Genomic DNA, 12468 nt, shown 5'->3' on the forward strand with positions numbered 1-12468 from the left:
AAATATCTATGGTTTTATATACCACTCCCCTACATTTTGTGATTTTGATGTCCTATTTTATATCTTCATGCTTATCCTTTTTCTGTTTGTTGTAGTTATAATTGCTTTTACAATTTTTTGATTTTTTTTTAATCTATGTAGTAGCTTAGTTAAGTGATCTCCAATTCTTACTATATATTTGCCTTTTCTATTGTGATTTTCTCCTTTCTATAAATTCTTGTTTCTTTCCTACTTAGAGAAGATCCTTTAATATTTCTTTTAGGTTAGGCTTAGTATTGCTGAATTTTTGCTTGTTTGAGAAATTCTTTACCTCTCCTTCTATCCTAAATGGTAATTTTGCTAGGTAGAGTATCCTACGTTGTAGATTTTCCCCTTTCAGCACTTTGAATATATCATGCCACTCCCTTCTGGCATGAAAAGTTTCTGCAGAGAAATCAGCTGATAACCTTATGGGATTCCCTTGTAACTGATTCTTTTCTTTTCTCTTGCTGCCCTTAGAAACCTCTCTTTATTTTTAATTTTACCATTTTAATTATGATATGTCTTGGTGTGGGTCTGTTTGAGTTCATCCTGTTTGGGACTCTCCGTGTTTCCTGTACCTGGATATCTGTTTCGATTTTTACACTTGGGGTGTTTTCATCCATAATTTCTTCAAATACGTTTTCAATTCCCTTCTCTCTCTCTCTCTGCACTTTATGGAGCACTTATTATGTGTAGGTTAGCACATTTCATATTATCCCATCAATTTTGTATGTTGCTTTCTTTTTCTTTTTTCATTTTTCTTTGTGTCTACTAATCTGATTGTGTGGTTTCCATTATTCTAACTTCCAGATCATTTATTCATTCTCCCATGTCATTTAGTCTTCTATTCATTACTTCCAGATTGTTTTTTATCTCAGTGATTGAATTGTCTTTATTTGATTGATTCATCTTTATAGTTTCTAGTTTCTTGTTACAGTAATCTTTCTTAATTCAGTTAGAATTTTAATACCACCTGTTTGAACTCAGTGTATGGTCAATCAATGATGTCTGTTTATTTATTTATTCTTTCAGGGGATTTTTCTTACTATTTTAATTGGGAGTGGTTCTTCTACCTTTTTGTTTTACTTAACTTTCTCTGTCTCTATGAATTTAAGAGAAACAATTATCAATTGTGGTCTCAAAGGGGTGTTTTTATGTGAGAACATTCCTATGTAGGCTCTGTGTGTCCAGTGTCTTTGGTGTGAGAGCTGATTTTGATATGGATGTCAGCCACATCTTTCCTCAGAGTGTTCTGGCCACTATCATTTTGATATTGGCTGTGGTTGGTGTTGGAAGATCTAAAGCCTATGCAGTGAATGAGGTCGGACTTCTATGCTCCATGGCTGTTGCCACCCTTTCAGGGGTGGGGTCTGGTCTTCTGCCCTTGGATCAGAAGCTCTGATTTTCAGGCTCAATCAGACATCATTCCCCTTTATTGAGTGGCCTGCCCCAAAGGAGGAGAGTGCTGAAGCAAGTGAGGCCAGTGCACTCAGATAAGACTGATTTACCACCTTTATAGGTATTCATGGCTCTGCTCAGATGCAGCCAAAGGTTACATATCTTCCCCTGTTGTAGTTGTTCCAAATCTAGTGCAAGGCTGTGGTGTGGAGTGGGCAGGACTGGAGTATTTGCTAGGTGGGAACTTGGGATTGTAGCTGCAGATATTGAAGTGACCTCATAGATCTGGGTTGCCTCTGTGGCAGTCTTTTCCTAGGACCTATCTGCCCAGATGTAGTGCCAAGATGTGGTGTGGAGTGGGTGAGGCCAGAACACTTGCTTAGCTAGGAAACAGACTGCAGTGTGATGGTCATGGTGGCTCCCACGTTGCTACCCATGTAACTGCCAACAATGACCACTGCTCCTCTACCTGGACCACATCCAAGTCTCCCAGGACTTTTGTGTCTCTAGATCAAGTCTTCTCCTAAGACCTGTTTGCTTCAGATCCAGCACCAAGCTGTAGTGTGGAGTGGGTGGGGCCAGAGCACTCAATAGGCTGGGAGATAAAAAATGCTGGTCGCAGGGATTCTAGAGGCACCACCCAAGTAAGTACTGACAATGGCCGCTGCAGCCGCACCTTGACCACACACCAGACCTTCAGACCATTTCTGCATTGCTAGTCTTTTCCCAGGGTCCAGCTGCCCTAGATCCAGCACCAAGCTGTGGTGTGGAATGAGTGAGGCCAGGGTGTTAACCTGGCTTGTATTGAGGAGTGTGGCAAGGTGGCATCTGGCAGTGCAGAGCTCTCTCCACACTGTTTGTTGGCAAGTCAGCACCCGTGCACTCTTCATGAGTAGAATCTAGTCTTCTCCAGCCCCCCCCCTTTTTTTGTGGTATGCGGGCCTCTCACTGCTGTGGCCTCTCCCGTTGCAGAGCACAGGCTCCAGATGCACAGGCTCAATGGCCATGGCTCATGGGCCCAGCCGCTCCATGACATGTGGGATCCTCCCGCACTGGGACACGAACCCGTGTCCCCTGCATCGGCAGGCAGGCTCTCAACCACTGCACCACCAGGGAAGCCCCTCCAGCCCTTTCATCTGTCCCAGCATCCAAGGAGGTTTGCCTCCTCTGTGTAGGACCCCAGGACTGAGACACCCAGTGTGTGGCTCAACCTATTCACTCCCCAGGACGAGTGTCTGCCTGTGCAGACTTTCTCTTCCTTTCATATCCCTTCCAGGGGCAGAGGTCCTGATGCTATGCCTTTTTTCCTTTCTGCCTGGTTATGTGGAAATCCTTCTTGCAGATTTGATTGTATAGTTTTTCTGCCAGTTTCCAGTTAGTTTTCCATGAGAATTTTTCCACATGTCAATGTGTTTTTGATGTGTTTGTGGGGAGAGGTGAGTTTCATGTCCTTCTACTCTGCCATCCAGATCCAATCTCACATTCAAGTCTATAATTCATTTTTGAGTTAGGTTTCACAAATGCCATTGGAATTTTGATAGGGCTTGTACTGAATCTGTAGATTGCTTTGGGTAGTACAGACATTTACACAATATTGATTCTTCTAATCCATTAGCATGGAATATCTTTCCAATTATATGTGTCTTCTTCAAGTTTTTGTTAATGTTGTTTCATCAGTATCTTATAGGTTTCAGAATAGAGGTCTTTCACTTCCTTGGTTAATTTTATTCCTAGACATCTTATTATTTTTGATGAGATTGTAAATGTTATTGTTCTCTTAATTTCTCTTCCTTATAATTCATTATTAGCTCATGGAAATGCAACCAATTTTTGTGTATTGATTTTGTATGTTGCAACTGTACTGAATTTATTAATTCTAACGGTTTAGGGTGGAGACTTTAGGGTTTTTCTTGTCTTGTTCTTGATCTTAGAAGAAAAGATTTTAGCTCTTCATCATTGAGTATGATGTTAGCTGTAGGATTGTCATATATGGCCTTTAGTATGTTGAAGCACATTCCCTCTATACCCATTTTGTTGAGAGTTTTTATTATAAATTGAGTTTTATTTTGTCAAATACTTGTTTCTGCATCTATTGAGTTGATCATAAGATTTTTATCCTTCATTTATTAATGTGGTGTATCTCATTGATTTGCAAAATTTGAACCAACCTTGCATCCCTGGCATAAATCCCACTTGATCATGTTGTGTGATGCTTTTAATGTGCTGTTAAATATGGTTTGTTAGTATTTTGTTAAGGATTTTTGCATTTATGCTTATTATATACATTGGCCTGTAATTTTCTTGTGGCTTCCTTGTATGTTCTTGGTATCAAGGTAAAGCTCACCATGTAAAATGGGTTTGGAAATGTTCCCTTCACTTCTATTTTTTGGAAGAGTTTGAGAAGTATAAACATTAACTCTTCTTTGAATGTTTGGTAGAATTCGTCAGTGAAGCAATATCTTCCTGGACTTTTATGTGTTGGGAGGTTTTTGATTACTGCTTCAATCTCCTAACTAGTAATTATCTATCATATTTTCTATTTCTTCATGATTTAGTTGTGGGTGATTGTTTAATTCTAGGAATGTATTTCTTCTAGGTTGTCTGGTTTGTTGGTATAAGTATCCATAATAGTATGTTCTGATCTTTTGTATTTCTGGGGTATCAGTTGTAGCATTTCCTGCTTCATTTCTGATTCTGTTTATTTGAGTTCTCTTTCTTTTTTTCTTGGTGTGTCAGTTTTGTTTATCTTTCAAAGAACCAGCTTTTGGTTTAATTATTTTTTATTTTCTTTTTTAGTTTCTACTTTATTTATGTTATGATCATTTTTTATTTTTTCCTTTCTTGTACAAACTTTGGACTTCATTTGTTTTTTTTTCTAATTCTTTGAGGTGTAAATTTATATTGTTTATTTGAGATTTTTCTTGTTTCTTGAGGTAAAAATGTATTGCTATGAGCTTCCCTGTTTGAACTACTTATTCATATCTCATAAATTTTGATATATTTTATTTACAATTTTATTTGTCACAAGGTATTTTTTGACTCCTCTTTTGAAGTCTTCATTGACTCATAGGTTGTTCAGTATTACGTAGTGTAATCTCCACGTATTTTTAATTTTCTGGTTTTCTTCTTGTAACTAATTTCTAGTCTCATACCTTTGAGATGGAAAAAGATGTTTGATATGATTTCAATATTCTTAAGTATGTTAATACTTGTTTTGTGGCCTAACTTATGATCTAGCCTGGAGAATGTTCCGTGTGCACTAAGAATGTTTATTTTGTTGCTTTTGGATGAAATGTTCTGTATATAACTGTTATGTCTGACAGGTCTAAAGTGTCCTCTAAAGACAATGTTTCCTTACTGATTTTTTGGCTACATGATCCACCCATTGAAGTAAGTGGAGTATTAAAGTCTCCTATTATTATTGTTTTATTTTCCATTTCTCCCTTTAATTCTGTTAATATTTGCTTTATTTATTTAGGTGATCCTAAGTTAGGTGAATTAATATTTACAAATGTTATATACTCTGGTTAGAGTTACCCCTTTATCATTATGTAATATCCTTCTTTCCCTCTTACAGAAATCTTTGTTTTAATGTTTATTTTTGACCAATATAAGTAGAGCTACCCCAGCAAACTTTGGTTTCCATTTGCATGGAGTATTTTTCCACTCCTTCACTTTCAGTCTGCATATGTTCTTACATATGAAGTGAATCTCTTATAGTCAGCATAGATTTATTTTTCTTAACATCTTTATTAGAGTATAATTTCTTTACAATGGTGTGTTAGTTTCTGCTTTATAACACAGTGAATCAGTTATACATATACATATATACCCATATCTCTTCCCTCTTGGGTCTCCCTCCCTCCCACCCTCCCTATCCCACCACTCTAGGGGGTCACAAAGCACCGAGCTGATGTCCCTGTGTTATGTGGCTGCTTCGCACCAGCTATGTATTTTACATTTGGTAGTGTATATATGTCCATGCCACTCTCTCACTTTGTCCCAGCTTACCCTTCCCCCTCCCTGTATCCTCAAGCCCATTCTCTAGTAGGTCTGCATCTTTATTCCCGTCTTGCTCCTAGGTAATTCAAGACCATTTTTTGTTGTTGTTTTTTAGATTCCATATATATGTGTTAGCACACGGTATTTGTTTTTCTCTTTCTGACTTACTTCATTCTGTATGGCAGACGCTAGGGCCATCCACCTCACTACAAATAACTCAATTTCGTTTCTTTTTATGGCTGAGTAATATTCCATTTTATATATGTGCCACATCTTCTTTCTCCATTCGTCTGCTGATAGACACTTAGGTTGCTTCCATGTCCTGGCTATTGTAAATAGAGTTGCAATGAACAGTGAGGTACATAACTCTTTTTGAATTATGGTTTTCTCAGGATATATGCCCAATAGTGGGATTGCTGGGTCATAAGGTAGTTCTATTTGTGTTTTTTTAAGGAATCTCCATACTGTTCAATATAGTGGCTGTATCAACTTACATTCCCACCAACAGTGCAAGAGGGTTCCCTTTTCTCCACACCCTCTCCAGCATTTATTGTTTCTAGACTTTTTGATGATGGCCATTCTGACCGGTGTGAGATGATATATCATTGTAGTTTTGATTTGCATTTCTCTAATGATTAATGATGTTGAGCATTCCTTCATGTGTTTGTTGGCAATCTGTATATCTTCTTTGGAGAAATGTCTATTTAAGCTTTCTGCCCATTTTTGCATCAGGTTTTTTTTTGTTTCATATTGAGCTGCATGAGCTGCTTGTAAATTTTGGAGATTAACCATGTGTCAATTGCTTCATTTGCAAATATTTTCTCCCATTCTGAGGGCTTTTTTTTCGTAATGTTTATGGTTTCATTTGCTGTGCAAAAGTTTTAAGTTTCATTAGGTCCCATTTGTTTATTTTTGTTTTTATTTCCATTCCTCTAGGAGGTGAGTCAAAAAGGATCTTGCTGTGATTTATGTCATAGAGTGTTCTGCCTATGTTTTCCTCTAAGAATTTGACAGTGTCTGGCCTTACATTTAGGTCTTTAATCCATTTTAAATTTATTTTTGTGTATGGTGCTAGTGAGTATTCTAATTTCATTATTTTACATGTAGCTGTCCAGGTTTCCCAGCACCACTTATTGAAGAGGCTGTCTTTTCTACACTGTATATTCTTGTTTCCTTTGTCAAAGATAAGGTAACCATATATGCGTGGGTTTATCTCTGGGCTTTCTATCCTGTTCCATTGATCTATATTTCTGTTATAGTGCCAGTACCATACTGTCTTGATTACTGTAGCTTAGTAGTATAGTCTGAAGTCAGGGAGCCTTATTCCTCCATCTCCATTTTTCTTTCTCAAGATTGCTTTGGCTCTTTGGGATCTTTTGTGTTTCCATATGAATTGTGGAATTTTTTGTTCTAGTTCTGTGAAAAATGCCATTAGTTGTTTGGTATGGATTGCATTGAATCTGTAGATTTCTTCGGGTAATATAATCATTTTCACAATGTTGATGCTTCCAATCCAAGAATGTGGTATATCTCTCTATCTATTTGTATCATTTTAAATTTTTTTATCAGTGTCTTATCATTTTCTGCATACAGGTCTTTTGTCTCCTTAGGTAGCTTTATTCCTAGGTATTTTATTCTTTTTGTTGCAATGGTAAATGAGAGTGTTTTTGTAATTTATCTTTCAGATTTTTCATCATTAGTGTATAGTAATGCAAGAGATTTCTGTGCATTAATTTTGTATCCTGCTACTTTACCAAATTCATTGATTAGCTCTAGCAGTTTTTTGGTAGCATCTTTAGGATTCTCTATGTATAGTGTCATGTCATCTGCAAACAGTGACAGCTTTACTTCTTCTTTTCCAAGTTGGATTCCTTTCATTTCTTTTTCTTCTCTTATTGCTGTGTCTAAAACTTCCAAAACTATGTTGAATAATAGCGGTGAGAGTGGGCAACCTAGTCTTATTCCTGATCTTAGTGGAAATGATTTCAATTTTTCACCATTGAGGATGATGTTGGCTGTGAGTTTGTCATATATGTCCTTTGTTATGTTGAGGTAAGTTCCCTCTATGCCTACGTTCTGGAGGGATTTTATCATAAATGGGTGTTATACCCTGAGAAAACCGTAATTCAAAATGAGTCATGTATCAAAATGTTCATTGCAGCTCTATTTACAATAGCCAGGACATGGAAGTAAGCTAAGTTTCCATCAACAGATGAATGTACCCATGTGGCACATGGGTGGAATGTGGAAGGTGTGGCACATATATAGTGGAATATTACTCAGCCATAAAAAGAAAAGAAATTGAGTTATTTGTAGTGAGGTGGATGGACCTAGAGTCTGTCGTACAGAGTGAAGTAAGTCAGAAAGAGAAAAACAAATACCGTATGCTAACACATATATATGGAATCTAAACAAAAAGGAAAAATAAAGGTCATGAAGAACCTAGGGGCAAGATGAAAATAGATGCAGACCTACTGGAGAATGGACTTGAGGATACATGAAGGGGGAAGGGTAAGTTGGGACAAAGTGAGAGAGTGGCATGGATATATATATCCTACCAAATGTAAAATAGATAGCTAGTTGGAAGCAGCCACATAGCACGGGGAGATCAGCTCGGTGCTTTGTGACCAGCTAGAAGGGTGGGAAAAGGAGGGTGGCAGGGAGAGAGATGCAAGAGGGAAGAGATATGGGGATATATATATATGTATAACTGATTCATTTCATTATAAAGCAGAAACTAACACACCACTGTAAAGCAATTATACTCCAATAAAAACGTTAAAAAATAAAAATATATGTTAAAAAATGAAAAGATGCCATCTGCCAAAAAAGATAAGGAAAAGAAAAAAAGATAAGAAAAGAAGATAGAAGAAAGTAAAATGAAAGCCAAAAAGAAAAAATATATAAAGAAAAGCAAAGTGAAAAAAAAGAAGATTTTTTTTTAAAGGAAGAAGAAAAAGAAAAAATCACATGGCTCCTGCTTTAGCAAGGCAAAGGAAGAGCATTGAAGATGATATCTACCAGTCTCCATCTCCAGAGAATATCCAAGCAGGACCCTCAGACTGATGCTTTAAAATTTGCAACTGGGTCCCTTTCACAGAAAGTCTAAGCACTTTTCAAAGGGCTGTTTCTGTGCTGGGCCCTGGAGCAGGTGAGATATATGTGAGGCCTTTAAGAGTCATTTTTAAGTTCACCATATCCCCACTGATGTTGTGGGCTTGAGTGCTGTTGGTCTTGAAAGCCTGATGTTTGGCAGGGGCTCATCTCTCAGATGTGAATATTAAACGTTGGAGTGCCCAACGTCAGATACAGACCCTTTGCTCCTCAAGATGAATATTTGTGTTTTGAATTCCCTCCTGATTGTGGGTCACCATAGATGGGGTGGGGTTTATGAGGAGGCTGTGTCTTAGCCTTTCCTACCTTCTTCAATGTGGTTTTTGTCTCACTCTTCAATGTGAGGTGGTTCCTCCACTGGGTTTTTTGGCTTTTTTCAAAGGAAACTCTTCAGCATATATTTATAGATTTGGTGTGTCCCTAGGATGAGGCGAGTTCAGGGACTTGAACCAGAACTAGGCTTCTACATAGCCTCATTACAGCCTCATTACTTATTGCTCCCTCATATAGTTCTAGCCAAACTATAGTATTCAGTATTAGTCACCTTCCAGTTTTTTTCTCTTTCCTTCCTTGGCTCAGGAGGATTTCCAATAAGAATGCTTACTCTTCTTTGGTATTTAAAAACAATTTTCAAACTTTTCTATCATGTAAGACCAAGTTCAAATGCAATTTCTCAGGTCAAGGAAATCTGCCCCCCCTCAACTCCAGAAGATCAGGAAATCTGCTAGTCTATGATAACAGCTCCTGAAAGTTTGCTACTCTCCATCTTTCTCCTTAGTAACCAGTTTGAAATTCAGCCTCTGTAAACCAATTTTTCCCTCCCTACTTTACAAATTCTGCACAGTTTACTTGGACAAAGTAATACCTGTATTAAAAAAGGAAACTTGGGCTTCCCTGATGGTGCAGTGGTTGACAGTCCGCCTGCCGATGCAGGGGACACAGGTTCGTGCCCCGGTCCTGGAGGATCCCACATGCCGCAGAGCGGCTGGGCCCGTGAGCCATGGCCGCTGAGCCTGCGCGTCCGGAGCCTGTGCTCCGCAACGGGAGAGGCCACAACAACGAGAGGCCCGGGTACCGCAAAAAAAAAAAAAAAAAGAAATAAGGAAACCTATTTCCTGTTCCAAAAACAAAATTGTGGTTAATTATTGAAATGTCAGGAATTGAAAATAACTTAATTATTCATTGGTGGTAAATTTGGAACTTTGTGAGATTAATTAACTCTTTCAAAGCCTTAGAGAATAGTAGCATACTTTTACTTGTAATTACATATTGTGTTTCTAATGTACTTAAAGGCACAGTATTACCTCTAAAGAGTTAATATGACACCCAAACTACTTACTAGTTAAAAGAGGAATGTGGTTTAAAATTTCTATTTAAGCAGTACCTTACTTTTATGGTGGGTTACATTCCTGGAAAACACACAAAAGCATGTGAGGAGAAACTGATTTTCTTATAGAAGCAATTTTATAATAAGTGAGTTCAATTTTCAAATAAGAGAATGATGCTTAATATTTTTTTATAAAAATGACCTCATGTTCCATAAAGAGTATCTATCAATTTAATCTATGATAAATGCTATATCTATAGTCTGTACTAGTAATTAAAGTTTTCTAAAAGTAAACAGCATAACCAATCATGAATAAACTGTATTTAAGATCATATAGATTATTGTACAACTTTACTATATTCCTCAAAATCCCTTTCTTTTTTTAAACCAAAACTATCACAAAACTAAAGAGTATTTCATTAAGGTTATGAGATTCTGAATGGTTAATAATTGGATTGTGACACACGTCTTACAGAGATTTTTGGGAAATGTACAGCTTTTTTAGTTGACTTCTTGAAAAGCTGATTCAAGGATATATGTCTGTTATCCTCTTTGTCACACAGAATGTCCTTGCCCAAATTGGTCATTGTAATACCTTAAAGTAACCTCACCTATTTCTTGAACTCTTATTTCATTAGATCAAGCACTGTTACCTTTCCCTCTAACATTATATAAGGCAATCCAGCCTTTAAAATTCAAGAACAAATCATTGCTTGTTTTGAAGTTATCTTTTTCTCTCTCATTACAATAGAGATTCACATGTCAGAAAAGGCCCAAAGATTCCTCTTTAATGGTGGACAGATGAAATTTAATTTGGTCACAAACCCACACATCTGGTGCTTGAAGCACAGCCTCTTGTCAACAACGTGAAAGGAGGGAATATGAAGTGTGACTATTTGGAACTGAGGTTCCTTTTGTTCACAAAGATAACAGGATGTGTAGTTCCAAGTGGGTTTCTTTCACAATAATCTCCTTAGAGTAGGGTTGCCTATGAATATCTGGAAACCCTCTTTAGGCTATGCCTTTAGATTCTGGTTAATAAAGTACACACAAAAAAAGTTTCATTACTTTATAATTACAGAACTCTCTTCTTCCCTAGAAAACTTATGTTCTTTTTTCCTTTTAATTCCTCCTTTTTCAGTTGTCCCTACTTCCTCTTCCATAGACATTGTATTCAAATGGATATCTGAGGACTACCACTTCCCTTCTCCTCCCTGTACACCAAGTGTCTATGCTACTTAAACTGCAGGAATAAAAAAACTGAGAGTGATGATGGGCTTCCCTGGTGGCGCAGTGGTTGAGAGTCTGCCTGCCGATGCAGGGGACATGGGTTCATATCCCAGTCCGGGAAGATCCCACATGCCGCAGAGCGACTAGGCCCGTGAGCCATGGCCGCTGAGCCTGCGTGTCCGGAGCCTGTGCTCCGCAATGGGAGAGGCCACAACAGTGAGAGGCCCGTGTACCACACACACACAAAAATAATAATAATAAATAAAAAATGAGAGTGATGGATTGAGCTTCATAAATGCCAACCCAAGAATCTGAGGATTGCTTGCATTTAGAACCTCCATAGTAATTCTGAAACAGTAGCCATAACCTTTAAAAAAAAATGAAGATAAGATTTCCAGAAAGAGGACATAAACTATTCTGCCATTCATTTATGATGTGATAATATTATGCTTCCAAAACAATTCTGTAAGCTCTGCTCACAGAGAAGTTTCTTAATAAACACAAATCTGTTCAGAGCGATGCATAGTAATGTTTAAGAAGAAAGGTTGGTTGAACTCAAAAAAATCTAAATTTTACAGAATGCTTATTTTCCAGCCTTATATATATTTTTTCTTTCTTCCATTTATGGGTTTATATTACCAACATTAAGACTTAAGTATATTTTGTGTTAATAATGAACTACTTGTGTGTCCTATACCTCTGATCATCAGGACTCTGTAGTTTGGGACAGTATTAGAAAAATCTATATATTTTTTGATACCTTGCAACCTGAAGCCTGACACACCATCCCCACAAGCCACAGACTTTTCAAATAATCTTCGAAAAATTGTATAGAAATGATCTTGGTCTTGGATGGCTTAAATTTGGTCTGTGTTTTCACCATTCAAACCAAGTTTAGCATTAACCTAGTGAATAATAACACAAATAGAGGTAATAATTTAAGCATATGTCGTGTATTCAGGACAAATTTTGCTCACCACTGATTATCTCCAGGGAAGTTGTTTCATCTGTCTGAGGTTCCATTTATTCATTTGTATAACCTTCTACAACTTTATTAGAAGAGCTAGATGAGATGCTATATGTGGAAGTACCCAGGAAAGTGGTAACCCAGAATACAATAGACATTCAACATATTTTCAATGAATGAACAAATTCCCATGCCCTTTATTCAATAAGAGGTTTGTGTCCTAAAATTGATGCACATGTTGCTTCAACATTCACACCCCCTTGCCTGTGCATTTATACCTTAGAAAGACTGGAGATTTTTTTGCTCTCATTCACAAATAATGGTCTTCATATGAAAGAGATTTGTTTTTACATTCTGGAAAAGATTCATGCATTTATTGTATCATTAACAACATCACATTTAATAAAGA

The 12468-nt window shown here is 37.3% G+C and overlaps 1 protein-coding gene across 1 annotated transcript in view; it reads right to left on the reverse strand.

Moving 5' to 3' along the window:
* LOC111178270 (putative P2Y purinoceptor 10) overlaps positions 1–12468 on the reverse strand; it is a 192760-nt gene that overhangs the window by 154165 nt on the left and 26127 nt on the right.

This window comes from Delphinapterus leucas, chromosome X (genome assembly GCF_059928025.1).
Source record: "Delphinapterus leucas isolate spDelLeu-1000000601 "Yukka" chromosome X, BTC_Dleu_Yukka2, whole genome shotgun sequence".
Taxonomy (NCBI): domain Eukaryota; kingdom Metazoa; phylum Chordata; class Mammalia; order Artiodactyla; family Monodontidae; genus Delphinapterus; species Delphinapterus leucas.